The 17,517-nt window shown below is 47.8% G+C and overlaps 1 protein-coding gene across 11 annotated transcripts in view; it reads left to right on the top strand.

The window, feature by feature from the left end:
- The first annotated feature begins 3,320 nt into the window (after nucleotides 1–3,320).
- The window catches only part of RAD9A (RAD9 checkpoint clamp component A), a 79,078-nt gene continuing 64,881 nt past the window's right edge, over nucleotides 3,321–17,517 (top strand). For 9 of the 11 annotated variants that reach the window (XR_012423001.1, XR_012422998.1, XR_012422999.1 and 6 more), the window contains exons 1-2: nucleotides 3,321–3,370; nucleotides 7,051–7,114. The gene's annotated coding sequence lies outside the window, so the exon portion shown is untranslated. Of the gene's footprint in view, nucleotides 3,651–7,050; nucleotides 7,115–17,517 lie in introns of all 11 variants that reach the window. The other 2 variants (XR_012422995.1, XR_012422997.1) reach the window with 1 other exon arrangement.

The raw sequence follows: 17,517 nt of genomic DNA, 5'->3' as shown, positions 1-17,517 counted from the left end.
TGTGCGCGCCCTCCCTAGGTGCCCCACCGTCAAGGAACCTGCACATGGTCAGCTACCCAGAGCTCCAAGAAGCCAGTCCTCTTGGGTTTTTAATGGAAGCTTCATGACAACAGCATTCCTACACCAGGGTATAGGGTGAGGAGGAAGGTCTTTCTGAAAGTGGGGGGGAACAGTAGAGCCCTGCCTTGGGGCAGGGGAAAGGAGGGCAGAATGTCAAGAGGTTGTTTCCTGTGGCCTGCTCCTGAGGCCTGACACACTCAACATTAGAACAAAAGACTGAAGAAGGGCTATGAGGATGATGAGCCAGGAGCCCTGGACGAAAACCAATGTATGTATAACACCACGGTACCGATGTAGAACTCGGTGATATGAACAAATTTTCAAAGTATAGAATAGTATGTTAACATGCTGTTGTCTGTATTTAAAAATATACCGATACCAATATATTTGATTACATAAGCATGGGGTACCTGGAGTGCCTCAAAAGGCAGCTGGTAACAAATCATTGCCTGAGTAGACGTGAAGGACTGGAGGACAGAGTAGGAGCGAGATTTACTTTTCATTTTATATCCTTCTTTATTATTTTTTGCCCCTTTAGCAATTTGTGTGAGCTTTGTGTATACACAGGGTTCCTTTTTTTTTTTTGGAGACAGAGTCTCGCTCTGTCTTCCAAGCTGAGTGCAATGGTGAAATCTTGGCTCATTGCGACCTCTGTCTCCCAGGTTCAAGCAATTCTCCTGCCTCAGGCTTCCAAAGAGCTGGGATTATAAGCGCGCGCCACGATGCGCAGCTAATTTTGTATTTTTAGTAGAGACAGCATTTTGCCATATTGGCCAGGCTGGTCTCGAACTCCTGACCTCAGGTGATCCAACCACCTTAGTTAGCCTCCCCAAAGTACTGGAATTACAGGCGTGAGCCACTGCACCCAACCCATAGGATTCTTAATTTTTGTAGGTTTTGTTTTGTTTTGTAGAGATGGGGTTTCACTATATTGCCCAGGCTGGTCTCGAACTCCTGGGCTCAAGCAATCCGCCTGCCTCAGCCTCCCAAAGTGCTGGGATTACAGGCATGAGCCACCACACTTGGTGCCCTCTTGTCTGTATTTTTGATGCAGTTTCCCCTTCAGTCTTCATTTCCCTGATTGCTGACTTCTGACTTCTTAGAATCCTCTTGGATTCTAGTGGATCCCACAGCTAGTGAGCCCCACAGCTCTGAGTTCCTGATCAGACCTGCCTTCTGAGATGCACAGGCTGCAGGAGGGCAGGGCCTGGCCTTGGCTTCCCCTGACACTCTCACCACCACCCACCCATCTGCAGCCCTAGGTTAGGAATACTGAAAGGGCAGCCTGGGTAGGACTCCTAGTTGGCCACAGAATGAGGGGTAGCCCCCAGTGTTTGCTCAGCAGAATGGATCAGGAATCAGAACTAGCTTCCCTATACCCCACATCTTGTGGCCCTTAGGCATACCACCCAGATAGGTGCCAAGGATTCCTCTTCTGGAAGGGAGGTAGAGGCTAAATTCTGGCAATGTCTAGATAGCATGTATTGTTAAAATGTATCAAAATGTAGCCAGGCATGGTGGCCCTGTAGTCCCAGCTACTCAGGAGGCTGAGGTGGGATGTCTTGAGCCTGGGAGGCAGAGGTTGCAGTGAGCCGAGATCACCCCACTGTACTCCAACCTGGGTGACAGAGCGAGACTCTGTCTCAGGAGAAAAAAAAAAAAAAAAAAAAGCACCCCTGTATATACTTTTTTTTTTTTTGAGACACAGTCTCACTCTGTCGCCTGGGCTGGAGTGCAGTGGCGCCATCTTGGCTCACTGCAACCTCCGTCTCCCGGGTTCAAGCGATTCTCCTGCCTCAACCTCCTAAGTAACTGGGATTACAAGCGCCCGTCACCACATCCAGCTAATTTTTTGTATTTTCAGTAGAGACGGGGTTTCACTGTGTTGGCCAGATTGGTCTTGAACTCCTGACCTCGTGATTCACCTGCCTCAGCCTGTGCTGGGATTACAGGCGTGAGCCACCGCGCCCGGCCTGTATATACTTTTTCATGCACACATGATCACTAAATCTGTAGGATAAAACTTCTAGAATTCTTGAAGCAAAGGCTTTCTTTCCAAGAAAGTGCACCAATTTATAGTGAATGGCAATGCCTGTGTCCTTAACGGACTACCCAGCCTACACATCAATGTCATCATCTTGCAACACTCCCAGAGGGAGAAAGGGCAGGCATTATGATTACCACCGTTTTTAAGCAATTAATTAATTAATTACTTTTTTGAGACAGAGTCCCACTCTGTGGCCCAGACTGGAGTGCAGCGGCACGATCTTGGCTCACTGCAACTTCCGCCTGCCTCCTAGGTTCAAGTGATTCTCATGTCTCACCCTCCTGAGTAGCTGGGATCACAGGCATGTGCCACGACGCCGGCTAATTTTTGTATTTTTAGTAGAGGACGGGGGTCTCACCATGTTGGCCAGGCTGATCTCGAACTCCTGACCTCCGCTGCTCCACCCCCTTCGGTCTCCCAAAGTGCTGGGATTACAGGCGTGAGCCGCCGCACCCGGCCCAATACCATCGTTTTCTAGAAATGAGTAAACTGAGGCTCAGAGAAGTAACTACTTAGTCTAACAGAGCCGGAATCAGATCCTGGGTTTCTAGATTCTGATTCCAAGAGCCTAACTCGGCAGTGGGGAAGGTGGCTCCTGGGCAGTCAACTGACTGCACAGTTCCGCCCAAGGCGGGACCTGGATCTAGAAGTGCTCGGAGCTCGCGGGTGGGAGGATCAGGATGACTGCTGCTCCCGGAGCCAGCTTTCAACTCCCACCCCGCACAGGAGCCTCAGCAGCGCGAGGCGTCGCCCAGACCAGACCTGGAACCCTTGCAGCACGACCGCGGCGCGCTTCCCTCCGGATCCAGCTCCCACCGTCAGAGCGTCCTCCCTCCGCCGCGCCCCGCTCAGCCCAGGCTGGGGCGGGGCCTCGGAAGCGGTCGCCCTCGCCCCGGACAGGGCGGTCCCTCGTTAGGCCAAGTTTTCAAACGGCAAAATCAACCACGCGGAAGAGACTCTGCCTTCTCTTCACTCCGCATCCCAAACGCCTCAGAGAAACTGCCTTTCAGACTTTCGCGGCCTCTCCTGTGCCCGCAGCGCCCGGGAGCTGGGGACCCGGGTTAGCCACATCGACCGCAACGTTCGCGCGCCACCTTGTGTCCGTTCCTTTAGCTTCCAGGGACAACCCGGAAACCACATTTCCCAGCGTGCCTAGCGCCTCTGCGCAGGCGCAAATAGTTTCCCTCGTTGCCATGGGAACCTCGCCCCTTCTAGAGTCCCGGCCGCTTGACTCAGCGAGGCGCGGTGTGGTTTTTTCCTGAGGTACTCTGGGGCTGGGACCCGGTCTGCAGAAGGTCCAGGGGGCGGCGTAGGGGGATTGAGGAGAGGAGACCAAGCCGGCCTTGCCTCCGGGACCAGCGCTTCCAAATAATCTGGGGCGTCCCGGCGTGCACACGCTCCTGAGGCCTTGCCGTTCTGAGGAAAGGGGCTGGCGAGGCGACCAGGGTCCGCGATGCCGGGGTCCGGCTGTGGCCCGCGAAGGCCCGCTCGCCCGCGCCGGCGTCTTGTCACCGCGAGCCGAGGGCCTTTGCGCGGCCGACAGGTACTCCCGGGAGCTGGCAGCCCACGGGGAGGGTTCGCGGCTCAGGTGAACGCGGAGGTAGAATCAGACAGGGCGGTGAGTGCGCCCGGGGCTGGATCTGGCTCAGCCGCTGGTGGATTCGGAACCCGGGAGGCCCCCAGGCCCTGTGGGCTTCGGTTCCCCCGCTCTGTAAAATGAGGCTTGGACTGGAATTCTAGTGCCCATTGCGATTCCGTTGCAGAGCCGTCCCTGGCTCTGTGTGACCTACGAGTTCCTTCTTCTGTAAAATAAGGAGGCTGAAACGGATGATCCCTAACGTCTCTTCCGACGGTGCAGTATGTTACACACTGCTGGCTCCATTGCCCCTTATTGCACCCCAAGTGCAAGAAGAAAGAAAGGAACCTGGGATGATCTGAGCAAGACTCTCAGCTTGGGATCTAGAGTCAGAGAAACTTGGGTTTGTGACTTTGGACAAACTTATTACATCTCTTGAGACTCAGCTGCTTCATTTGCAAGATTGGGGATAATGTTAATACTACCTCCGGTTTTTGAGGATTAAATGAGATGACACATGTAAGTTTTTAGCCCAGGGACTGCATAGAGGAAGTGCTATCCCAGGTCCCAGCTATCGTTTCTGACAATTTCTACAACAGTCCCTAGCCACCATAAGACCTTTTCTTAATTTTTGAATTCACTTTATTTCTGGGCAAGTTCATTCTCCTAGGAAGGACGGTTTTTTGTTTTTTGGTTTTTGTTCGTTTGTTTGTTTTGAAACAGTGTCTCACTGTCACCCAGGCTGGAGTGCAGTGGTGTGATCTCTGCTCACCCCACCCTCCTCCTCCTGGGTTCAAGCGATTATCGTGCCTCAGCCTCCTGAGTAACTGGGACTACAGGCGTGTGCCATTACTCCCGGATAATTTTTGTATTTTTTGGTAGAGATGGGGTTTCTCCCCATGTTGGCCAGGCTGGTCTCAAACTCCTGGTCTCAAACTCCTGGCCTCAAGAGATCTGCCCACCTCGGCCTCCCAAAGTGTTGGGATTACAGGCGTGAGCCACCACACCTGGCTAGGCAGGATGGTTTTGAGGCTGATTTTGATGGGGAAACCTGAGTCTTTTTACCCAAGGTTGGATGCTCAAGGCCAGTGTATTGCCTCCATTCAGCTGTAGGCTGAATTATAGCGTTACCACACAGCATTTAGGGAGGATGCAGGCTTAATGCCACATAGCAGGGTAGACACTTAAGGTTCATAGAGGATATGAGTACTTACATGTTATGATGCAAAAGCAGCTGAATATAGAATTATGTATTTACATAAGACTGGTTACTTTCATGGTTGTAAGGAATGCATAAGAATTCTATGCTGCTTGCATTGAGTTCAAGCTTTGTGTTAATTGAGAAAATTGTAACAAGGAGTTTTAAATTAATGAAAAAAGTATATATTTTAAAAATCTGGGAACATCCAATAATTTCACAAACAAGCCTTCATTCGTCCAACAAACATCTTGTCTCACTTTATCTTCCAGGCTGGAGGGCAGTGGTATGATCTCGGCTCACTGCACCCTCTGCCTCCTGGGTTCAAGCGATTCTTCTGCCTCAGCCTCTCAAGTAGCTGAAATTACAGGCACACACCACCATGCCTGGCTAATTTTTGTATTTTTAGGAGAGGTGGGGTTTCACCATGTTGACCAGGCTGGTCTTGAACTCCTGACCTCAGGTGATCTGCCCACCTCAGCCTCCCAAAATGCTGGGATTGGCCGGGCACGGTGGCTCAAGCCTGTAATCCCAGCACTTTGGGAGGCTGAGACGGGCGGATCACAAGGTCAGGAGATCAAGGCCATCCTGGCTAACACAGTGAAACCTCTTGTCTCTACTAAAAAATACAAAAAAAAACTAGCCGGGTGTGGTGGTGGGCACCTGTAGTCCCAGCTACTCGGGAGGCTGAGGCACGAGAATGGCGTGAACCCAGGAGGCGGAGCTTGCAATGAGCTGAGATCGCTCCACTGCACTCCAGCCTGGGCGACGGAGTGAGACTCCGTCTCAAAAAAAAAAAAAAAAAAAAAAAATGCTGGGATTACAGGTGTGAGCCACCGTGCTTGGCTTTCCATGAATATTTTTTGAGCACCTACTGTGTACATGGAACTGTGCAGGGTGCTCTGAGGGATATGAAGATGTAAAAGACACTTTCTCTGCTCTCAGGAAATACAGTCTAGTAGAGAAGATCAATTATGCATTAAAAACATAAAATTCAAGTAGAAAGTGATGTGTCATAGAGAGGCCCAGGTTACTGCTCTGAAGATTCAGAGGCAGGAGACATCGCTGCCGAGTCACACTGTATAATGAGAGAATAAAAAAGACAGCATTTGAAACTCCTAAAGCATGTAAACAATGTAGATATGCCAAGAAGTAGGCAAAAGATATTCCGGGCACCCATTCCATAACTTTGAGATACATGAAGGAGAGCTGTCTGTAGCCCTGATTAAATGGTGAGCTTCTGGGAGGCAGGGAGTAGATTTTGGTCAGTGTTTTCCTCCCCTGATTGGCACATGGCTGCCATGGTAAATATTAGCGAATGAGTAGGGGCTACGAGTTTCGTGTGGAGAGGAATGGAGCTGTGGTCTCTATATTACCCTGAAGCTCTTTGATTAGACTCACATGCTGTCTCAGAGCCATTCTTCTAGGGGAAAGAGGCGAATCGGCAGATGATTATGGGGCAAGGGCCATATTGTTGGCATCTTTAGTGCAGTACCAGCTGAGAGCCCAGGGAACAAGGTCTCATCAGTGGATAAGGGGTTTGTGAGCCTGTTTCCCTGGAACCAAGGTGAAGAACCATGAGGGAAGGAAACGGAAGCATAGGACCATGCAGCAGTCCTCAGACCAGTGACGGACACTCCCTTGACTCTTGTGTCCATTCTTGGGTTTTCTTTTTCTATGGCCCACTCCTTCCTAGGGAGATTTCTCTCCCATCTGTGACCCAGTTGGTAGTGGGAAACTGTGTCCACCATGCCAGCAGATTGCCAAGACCTGCCGCTGCCGCACAGGAAGGAAGCTGGCTTCAGCACACCATCTTCAGGCTGACTCCCAGGGCCCTGCCCTTTTCCAGTTCTGGCCAGGGCTGAACCTGCACTAGGAGCTAACCTTGAAGGAGACCCCTTCGAGACAGGTGTTTAATGGCCTGTGGAGGGGAGAACGACCTCAGGAGCTGGGATAGCAAAAGTAGAAAAGATTAAAAGGAGAATGGCCTGAGGACAGGGCAAATCCTCCCCCAAGTCCCGTTTAATTCATCCAAGGTCTAGATTCCCACTGGAATCTTCTGTTGCTCAGAAGGTGGAGTCATCCTCAGAAAAAGGAAGCTGGGGAGAGATTAAGCAGATGCAACCAGACAGGGGATAGAGCACAACTGACTGTCTTTTTTGTCCCTAGATATGGGATGTTGGAGGACATCTGGGGACCACAAATACTCCTTCTCCTGGAGATGCAACTCAAGGTGAGCCTTTATACCATCCTTCTGGCAACCCGTGCTCCCTCTCCAGAGAATGGTTCTTCCTTTTCATCCTTCTTTCCCACTTTACTCCCGCTCCACGGGCCACAGGTAAGGGCCTGCAGGGTGTATCAGGATTTCCTTATAGCTAAGTGCCATGTGAAGCCTGAGTAGCTCCAGGCCTGGTACTTGATAAGAGGTTATGACAGCCCAGAGCCTGCCATGGAGGCCTCTGTCTGCCTACTTCAAGGGCGTTATGGTCCTATGCAATTTACTAAGCACTGGCACTTACATGTGATCTCATTTAATCTCAACAGCTGTAAGGTCTTGTATTGTGACTTTCACTTTTCCACGTGAGGGATCTGATTTCTTAGGTTGTAGGTCAAAGAACTAAATGATACCACTGAGAGCAGTGATCTTTCCACCGCCTCCATAATCACTGACAGGGTGCCATCTGTCTGCTAGTGAGAACACGGTCCTAGGTTAACCTGAAACTAGACCAAGACTCTCCTTTTTTCCCATTTCAGCTAGAATTTCCTGCCCATTTTCCTCAGTGTCCTATCCCAGCACAGCTTCTCTGTGTCATTGGACACGTTTGATATGAGTTTCTCGCTCTCATGCCCTCAGTACATGCTGACTTGTTCTCAGGGCAGCAAGTCCCATCAGAGAGCTTGTGCTCTTCCCCTTGACTCTGCCAGGTGCACCCTCTCCCAGGTAGGCACCCTGGGTAGCTGTGAGACTTTAGGGGATTCTGTATCTGGGTTAGAGAACCAGGAATAGGAAAACTGTTCCCCTGCTGGGTGGGGAAGGAAGTTAGCAAAAGTTTGCCTGATGGGATTGGCCTGGATAGTAATGCTACACCCTATGCGACCCCATCTCATTGGCACCCCTGGCAGAGCAGCTCAATGAGCCATAGAGGTAAAGGTGGAAGGTGAGTGTGGCAGGGAAGGTAAAGGCTCAGGCTAAAGGCTAAAGAAGGGTCCCACCTGCTGGCATAACTCAAGCCGGAGCCATGGAGGTGGAGGTGGGAGACACGTTTGGGTAAAGGAGGATGCCCCTGGGGAGAGGGAGCTGGTTATATGCATCCTACATAATTTATCTTCATATGGCCTGAGAAGGCTTGGAGCTGGCCTGCTTTGCCCAGAACAGCAGCAGCCTGTCTCCCCAGGCAGCGCACACTGCTGTGCAGCTCCTCTCTTGGTTTGGCGGACGGACTCCCATCCTCTGATGGCCCTCGAGAGACCTTTTTCACACCCTCCACCCTCCCTGGTGGCTCAGCTAGATGCCTCCTCCAGCTCTATCCGCCGTCTGAGATCTGATCATCCCAAATGTTCCTATGCCAGGCTGAACTCTGCCTTCTCAGAATGTCCTCACTCCTGCCAACCTGAAGCTCTTATTTTCAACACAGAAATGGGAAATTGGGAGGGAGGCTGAGTGCCATGGGGCCTAGAGTATGTGGTTTGGAGGCAACCAGTGGAATCATTCTGGGGTTAATGGGATGCCTGAGCTGATAAGCAGAGATCCCCCCGGCCCCTACTCCCGAATATCCCTGTGGTGGGTGGCGCTGCGTGGAGCAAGGCCTATATGCAGCACGATCCGCAGGTGGTCCCCACTTGCCCACCCCACCATCCTGCTGCAGCTTCACCCTCACCCTCCACCTCAGCCCTGTTCATTTCTCTCTTCCCTCTTTCCCTCCTCTCCTCCCTCTAGGTAGTGCAAGCAGCAGCTGTTGACCCCAGTGGCACATATGCTTGCCTGGCCTATCTGCACTTGAGCTTCCTACGGGTGCCCATCTTGGCCTGCATGCTGCAGGACTTGTGCTTCTGTGCAGATACCTCTGATTCTTCTCCTCTTCAAAAGGAAAAAGGACTCAGATAAGAGAGGAGGTTAGGGAAAGAAGACTTGAACTACTTTTTTTTTTTTTTTTGAGACGGATTCTTGCTCTGTCATCCAGGCTGGAGTGCAGTGGCGTGATTTCAGCTCACTGCAACTTCTATCTCCCGGGTTCAAGTGATTCTCCTGTCTCAGCCTCCCAAGTAGCTAGGATTACAGGCGCATGCCACTGTGCCTGGCTAATTTTTGTACTTTTAGTAGAAATAGGGTTTCACCATGTTGGCCAGGCTAGTCTCAAACTCCTGACCTTGTGATCCGCCCGCCTCGGCCTCCCAAAGTGCTGGGATTACAGGCGTGAACCACTGCACCCGGCCCAGACTCTCTATTCTTTTGCTGAAGGCTTTTATCAATCTGATGCCAGCCTACGTTTCTGGCTTTCTCTCCCAGAACATCTTAGTATGTACCGTTCACTGTCATCACACTAGACTACCAACTGTTTCTCAAAAACACTTTTTCTGCCTCTTCACCTTTGCTCATGCTTATCTTTCTATCTGGGAGGGTTCCTTCCACCATTCATCTCTCCATTTAAAAATATTTTTTGAGCACTTTTTATTTTGAAAAATTTCAGTGCAGAGAAGTTGAAAGAATAGTACAGTGAACAGCTATGTAACCTACACCTGGATTCGCCAGTTGTTATTGCCATGTTTCTTTCTTTTCTCTCTCTTTTTATCCTGGACCAACTGAAAATAAGTTGCGGGCATTATGACACTTTACCCCTAAATATTTTGGTCTGTATCTCCTCATAATAAGGACGTCATCCTGCATAACCACAATCTTTTCTTTTCCTTTTTTTGTTGAGACTGAGTCTCACTCTGTCACCAGGCTGGAGTGTAGTGGTACGACCTTGGCTCACTGCATCCTCCACCTTCTGGGTTCAAGCGATTCTCCTGCGTCAGCCTCCCAAGTAGCTGGGACTACAGGCGTGCAACCCCATGCCCAGCTAATGTTTGTATTTTTAGTGGAGATGGGGTTTCACCATGTTGGCCAGGATGGTCTCAATCTCTTGACCTTGTGATCTGCCTGCCCTGGCCTCCCAAAGTGCTGGGATTAAAGGCATGAGCCACTGCGCCTGGCCAGTCTTTTCTTAAAAAAAAAAAAAAAAAAAAAATCTGGGACTGAGTGTGGTGGCTCATGCCTGTAATCCCAGCACTTTGGGAGGCCAAGGTGGGAGGACCGCTTAAGGCCAGGATTCAAGACTAGCCTGGACAATATAGTGAGATTCCCATCTCTACAAAAATATTTAAAAATCAGCCTGGGTGACAAAGTGAGACCCTGTCTCAAAAAAAAAAAAAAAAAAAAAAAAGAAGATAATAATGTGATTATTAGGCCAGGCATGGTAGCTCATGCCTATAATCCCAGCAGTTTGGGAGGCCAAGGCAGGAAGAGCACTTGAGCCTAGGAGGCTGAGGCTACAGTGAGCAATGTTCTTGCCACTGCACTCCAGCCTTAGCGACAGAGTGAGACCCTATCTGTAAAAAAAAAAAAAAAAAAAAAAGTTAAAAATTAACTGGGCATGCCAGGCGCGGTGGCTCACACCTGTAATCCCAGCACTTTGGGAGGCCAAGGTGGGTGGATCATGAAGTCAGGAGTTTGAGACCAGCCTGGCCAACATGGTGCAACCCCGTCTCTACTAAAAATACAAAAATTAGCCTGGCATGGTGGCAAGCACTTGTAATCCCAGCTACTTGGGAGGCTGAGGCAGGAGAATCGCTTGAACCTGGGAGGCAGAGGTTGCAGTGAGCCGAGATCGTGCCACTGCACTCCAGCCTGGGCGACAGAGAGAGATTCCATCTCAAAAAAAAAAAAATTTTTTTTAACTGGGCATACTGGTGTGTGCCTATAGTCCCAACTACTCAGGGGACTGAGACAAGAGGATGGCTTGAGCCCAAAAGTTTGAGAGGCTGCAGTGAACCATGATTGCACTGCTGCACTCCAGCCTAGATGACAGAGTGAGACACTGTCTCTAAAACACAACAAAAAATAAAAATGTGGTAAAATATACATAAAATTTACTATTTGGCTATTTTAAAGTATATAGTTGTGGCATTACGTACATTCACAGTGTTGTGTAACCATGACCACTATCCATTTCCAGAACTTCTTCATCATCACCAACAGAAACTGTACCCATTGAATGATAGCTCCCCATTCCCCCTGGTAACTTCAGTTTTACTTTCTGTCTGTGAATTTGCCTCTTTTAATTACCTCATATAAGTTGAGACACACATTATTTGTCCTTTGATGTGTGGCTTACTTCACTTAGCATATTGTTTTTAAGGTTCAGCCATGTTGTAGCACATGTTCAGAATTTCAGTCTTTTTTTAAGGCTGAATAATATTCTCCTATATGGATAGACCACATTTTGTTTACTGATAGACATTTGGAATGTTTTAGCCTTTGGCTGTTGTGAATATGCCACCATGAACATTGGTTTACTAGTATTGGGATCACTGCTTTTAATTCTTTAGGGTACATACTAAGAGTGGAATTGCTGGATAATATGGCAATTCCGTTAACTTTCTGAGAAACTGCCACCTGTTTTACAAAGTGACCAAGAAATAAAAATGCAATATTATTATCTAGACTACAGATCATAATTACATTTCTCTAAATATCCCTATGTTTTCCATTACAGCTTTAAAAAAATATCTGATTCAGGATTGAATGAGGGATCACTGATTGTATTTGGTTGTCATGTCTCTTGATTCTTTCTTAATTTAGAATGGTCTTCCTGTCTTTTTGTTTTTCATGACATTGACATTTTTGAAGAATCCAAATTGTCTTGTAGGATATCCTTCAATTTGGGTCTCTTTGAATGTTTCTTTATAATTAGATTCACAGTAAGCCTTTTTGCAAGAATACTACATAATACTACAAGAATACTAAGGATATTGTATAACATGTTCTTCCTATTCGTTGCATTACTTTAGTCATGTAATGTTGCCTTATCCCATTATTGATGATACTGAGTTTATTTTACTTTTTATTTTTATTTTTTCTTTTGAGGCAGAGTTTCACTCTGTCACCCAGGCTGGAGTGCAGTGGCACGGTTTCCGCTCACTGCAACCTCTGCCTCCTGGGTTCAAGTGATTCTCCTGCTTCAGCCTCCCTAGTAGCTGGGATTACAGGCATGCGCCACCATGCCCAGCTAATTTTTGTATTTTTAGTAGAGACAGCGTTTTGCCATGTTGGCTAGGCTGGTCTTGAACCCCAAACCTCAGGTGATCTGCCTGCCATGGGCTCCCAAAGTGTTAGGATTACAGGCATGAGCCACTGCGCCCAGTCGATACTAAGTTTATTTACTCGGTTAAGATGGTATCTGCTAGATCTCTCTATTGAGAGGGAGCTCTTTTCCACATGTAAAAATAAATAATTTGTTGGGTGGTAAGTTGAGACCATGTGAATATGCTGTTCCCCAACAATCTATCAGCCATTGGCCTTAGTGTTAATAATCCTTGCCTAATTTATTTATTTCATTGTGTTTGTAATATTTATTTATTTATTTATTTATTTAATTTTAGAGACAGGGTCTTGCTATGTTGCCCAGGCTGGAGTGCAGTGGCTATTCACAGGCGCAGCCATGCATACTACTGCCTCAAACTCATGGGCTCAAGTAATCCTAATATTTACAGATAGAAATTTTTTTTTTTTTTTTTTTGAGACGGAGTCTCGCTATGTCGCCCAGGGTGGAGTGCAGTGGCTGGATCTCAGCTCACTGCAAGCTCCGCCTCCCGGGTTTTTACGCCATTCTCCTGCCTCAGCCTCCCGAGTAGCCAGGACTACAGGCGCCCACCACCTTGCCCGGCTAGTTTTTTGTATTTTTTAGTAGGGACAGGGTTTCACCATGTTAGCCAGGATGGTCTCGAACTCCTGACCTCGTGATCCACCCGTCTCGGCCTCCCAAAGTGCTGGGATTACAGGCTTGAGCCACCGCGCCCGGCCATTTTTTTTTTTTTTTTTTTGAGACGGTTTCTTGCTCTGTCGCCCAGGCTTAAGTACAGTGGCGTGATCTCGGCTCACTGCAAGCTCCACCTCCTGGGTTCATGCCATTCTCCTGCCTCAGCCTCCCGAGTAACTGGGATTACAGGCACCCGCCACCACGCCCAGCTAATTTTTTTGTTTTTTTAGTAGAGACGGGGTTTCACAGTGTTAGCCAGGATGGTCTCGATCTCTTGACCTCATGATCCGCCCAACTTAGCCTCCCAAAGTGCTGGGATTACAGGCGTGAGCCACTGCGCCTGGCCAGAATATATATATTTTTTTTTTTGAGATGGAGTCTCACTCTGTCACCCAGGCCGAAGTGTAATGGTATAGTCTTGGCTCACTGCAACCTCCGCCTCCCGGGTTCAAGCTATTCTCCTGCCTCAGCCTCCTGAGTAGCTGGGGCTGCAGGCACAGACCACTACACCTGGCTAATTTTTGTATTTTTAGTAAAGACAGGGTTTCATTGCGTTGGCCAGGCTGGTCTCGAACTCATGACCTCGTGATCCGCCACCCCCCCCCCACCCCCCGCAGCCTTCCATAGTGCTGGGATTACAGATAGAATCTGTACAGAGGTGTTTTTTTTTTTTTTTTGGATGGAGTCCTGCTGTATCACCCAGGCTGGAGTGCAATGGCACGATCTTGGCTCGCTGCACCCTCCAGCTCCTGGGTTTAAGCAATTCTCCTGCCTCAACCTCCCAAGTAGCTGGGACTACAGGCACACACCACCACACCTGGTGATATTTTGTATTTTTAGTAGAGATGGAGTTTCGCCATGTCGGCCAGGCTGGTCTCGAACTCCTGACCCCAGATAACCCACCTGCCTCGGCCTCCCAAAGTACTGGGATTATCGGCTTGAGCCACCGCACCTGGCCTACAGAGGTTTTAAGTTAAAATGAGGTCTTAGGGTGGACCCTACTCCTCTATGACTGGTGTCCTCATAAGAGAAAATTCAGACATAGACACATAACAGAGGAAAGATGATGTGGAGACAGCCATCTACAAGCAGAGGGGAGAGAATAGAACCTGGAACAGATCCTTTTCTCATGGCCCCCAAAAGGAATCAACCATCTCAACACCTTGATCTCAGACTTCTAGCCCCCAGAACTGTGAGAAAATAAATTTCTGTTGTTTAAGCTACCCAATCTGTGGTTCTTTGTTATGGCAACCTGTCTTAGTCTGTTGTGTGATGCTATAACAGAATATCTGAGACTGGATAATTTATAAAGAACAGAAATTTATTCTCTCATAGTTCCAAAAGCATCCAAGTCTTCTGATTGCATCCTCACATGGCAGAAGGCACAAGAACAAGAGAGAATGAACTCTGTGTCTTCACACGGCAGAAAAGCAGAAGGGCAAGAGAGAGTGAACCCACTCCCACAAGCCCTCTTCATAGTGATATTAATCCATTCATGAGGGCGGAGTCTTCATGATCTAAAAACATCTTAAAGGACCCCACCTTCTAGGCCGAGCATGGTGTTTCACACCTGTAGTCCTAACACTTCGGGAGGCCGAGGCAGTCAGAACACCTGAGATCAGGAGTTCAAGACCAGCCTGGCCAACTTAGTGAAACCCTGTCTGTACTAAAAATACAAAAATTAGCCAAGCGTAGTGGTGCATACCTGTAATCCCAGCTACTCAGGAGGCTGAGGGAGGAGAATTGCTTTAACCTGGGAGATGGAGGTTGTAAGGAACTGAGATCGTGCCACTGCACTCCAGCCTGGGCGACAGAGCAAGACTCCATCTCAAAAAAAAAAAAAAAAAAAAAAAAAAAGACCCCACCTTCTAATATTATTGTGTTGGGGACTGAGCTTTCAACACATCAATTTTGGGGACACATTCAGACCACAGTACAACTCCAGCAAACTAATGTAGACCTATGCCCAGCCATATTAATAACTACTTTCAATATAAACACTCCAATTTAACACTCCAACTAAAAGACAGCAGCCTGGGTGACAGAGTGAGACAGTCTTTAAAAAAATCAAGATCCAACTATATAGTATCTAAAAGAAATATACAGTTGACCCTTGAACAGCATGGGTTTGAACTGCCTGGATCCACACAAGTTTGTTTGTTCCCTCCCCTCCCCTCCCCTCCTCTCCCCTCCCCTCCCCTCTTCTCTCCTTTCTCCTCTCCTCTCCTTTCTCCTCTCTTTCCTTTCTCCTTTCCTTTCCTTTTTCCTTTCCTTTCCTTTCTCCTCTCCTTTCCTTTCCTTTCTCCTTTCCTTTCTCCTTTCTTTCTTTTTCCTTCTTTCTTGCTTTTTTTTTTTTTTTTTGACGGAGTCTTGCTCTGTCACCCAGTCTAGAGTGCACTGGTGTGATCTTGGCTCACTGCAACCTCTGCCTCCCGGGTTCAGGCAATTCTCTGCCCCAGCCTCCCGAGCAGCTGGGATTACAAGCACCTGCCACTACGCCTGGCTAATTTTTTTGTATTTTTAGTAAAGATGGGGTTTCACCATCTTGGCCAGGCTGGTCTTGAACTCCTGACCTCGTGATCCACCTGCCTTGGCCTCCCAAAGTGCTGGGATTACAGGCATGAGCCATCATGCCCAGCCAGTTTTTTTCAATAAATACATTGGAATTTTTTTTTAGAAATTTGCAACAATTTGAAAAATGTACAAACCAACCACATAGCCTAGAAATATTGAAAAATTAAGAGAAAGTTCGGTATGTCATGAATGCACCAAATATAGATACTAGTCTGTTTAATCATTTACTACAATGAAATATAGATAAATCTATTACAAGAAGTTAAAATTGGCTGGATGAGGTGGCCAAGACCTGTAATCAGAGCACTTTGGGAGGCCAAGATGGGAGGATCACTTGAGGCACGTGCATACTGTCCTAGCTACTCAGGAAGGTGAGGCAGGAGGATCACTTGAGCCCAGGAATTTGAGGTTACAGTGAGCTGTGATCATGCCACTGCACTACAGTCTGGGCAACATAGCCAGACCCTGTCTCTACAAAAAAATTGTTGAAAAATTTTTTTTTTTTGAGACGGAGTCTCGCTATGTCGCCCAGGGTGGAGTGCAGTGGCCGGATCTCAGCTCACTGCAAGCTCCGCCTCCCGGGTTTTTACGCCATTCTCCTGCCTCAGCCTCCCGAGTAGCCGGGACTACAGGCGCCCACCACCTCGCCCGGCTAGTTTTTTGTATTTTTTAGTAGAGATGGGGTTTCACCGTGTTAGCCAGGATGGTCTCGAACTCCTGACCTCGTGATCCGCCCGTCTCGGCCTCCCAAAGTGCTGGGATTACAGGCTTGAGCCACCGCGCCCGGCCGAAAAAATTAACTGGGCATAGTGGTACACACCTGTAGTCCCTGTTACTTGGGAGATTGAGGTGAGAGAATCGCTTGAGCCCACGTCAAAATTGCAGTGACCTGTGATCATGCCACTGCACTCCAGCCTGAGTGACAGAGGGAGACCCTGTCTCAAAAAAAAAAAAAGAAAAATTTCGATGCCGTATTAAATCATAACTGCATAAAATTAGTACATACTGTACTACTGTAATAATTTTATAACCACCTTCTGTTGCTATTGCATTGAGTTCAGTTGTTTCGAGTATCCACTTAAAATGCTGTGACACTAATCATCTCTGCATGAGCAGTTTGCCCTCTAGTAACTTGCCTATTGCAGTAAAAAGGTGATCTCTTGCAGTTCTCATGGAGTTTTCATTGTCTCGTACAATACCACCTTGAATTTCGGCATAGGACCCAAGTGAAGTGCCACTATTAATGCTGGGAGCACTCCAGGAAGCAGAGAAAAGTTATGACATTTCAAGAAAAATCTGAGTTGCTTGATATGTTCCACAGATTGAGGTCTGTACCTGTGGTTGTCCACTATTTCAAGATAGATGAATCCAGTGTAAGGACTATTGTAAAAAAAAAAAAAAAAAAAAAAAAAAAAAAAAAAAAAAGAGGAAATCGGTGAAGCTATACCAGGAGGTGTGAAAATCTTGCACTTTTTGCAAAATACCTTTTTATGTCATATTGAAAATGCAGCTTTTATGTGGGTGCAGGATTGCTATAAGAAAGGAGTACATGTGGACTCTAATGTGATTTGAGAAAAAGTGAAGTCATTACATGACAAAGCAAAAGGAAGGTGAGGGATCTAACGCTAGAGAATTTAATGCCATCAAAGGATGGTTTGGTAGTTTTAGAAAGAGGTTTGGCTTTAAAAATGTCAAGAGAGGCTGGGTGCGGTGACTCATGCCTATAATTCTAGCACTTTGGGGGGCCAAGATGGGAGGACTGCTTGAGCCCAGAAGTTTGAGACTAGCCTGGGAAACATGGCAAAACCCTATTTCTGCTAAAAGTACTAAAAATTAGTCAGGCATGGTGGCATGCACCTATAGTCCCAGCTACTTGGGAGGCTGAGGTAGGAGAATCACCTAAGCCCAGAGGTCGAGGCTGCAGTGAGCTGTGTTGGTGCCACCGCACTCCAGCCTGAGTGATGAGAGTGAGATTCTGCCTCAAAAGAAAAAGAAAAAAAAAAAAAAGTCAAGATAACAGGAAAAGCAGCTTTTACCTACCAAG

The sequence above is a fragment of the Macaca fascicularis genome, chromosome 14 (assembly GCF_037993035.2).
Source record: "Macaca fascicularis isolate 582-1 chromosome 14, T2T-MFA8v1.1".
NCBI lineage: Eukaryota > Metazoa > Chordata > Mammalia > Primates > Cercopithecidae > Macaca > Macaca fascicularis.
The sequence above is the reverse complement of the archived record's forward strand: the minus strand, read 5'-3'. Positions and strand labels throughout refer to the sequence as shown.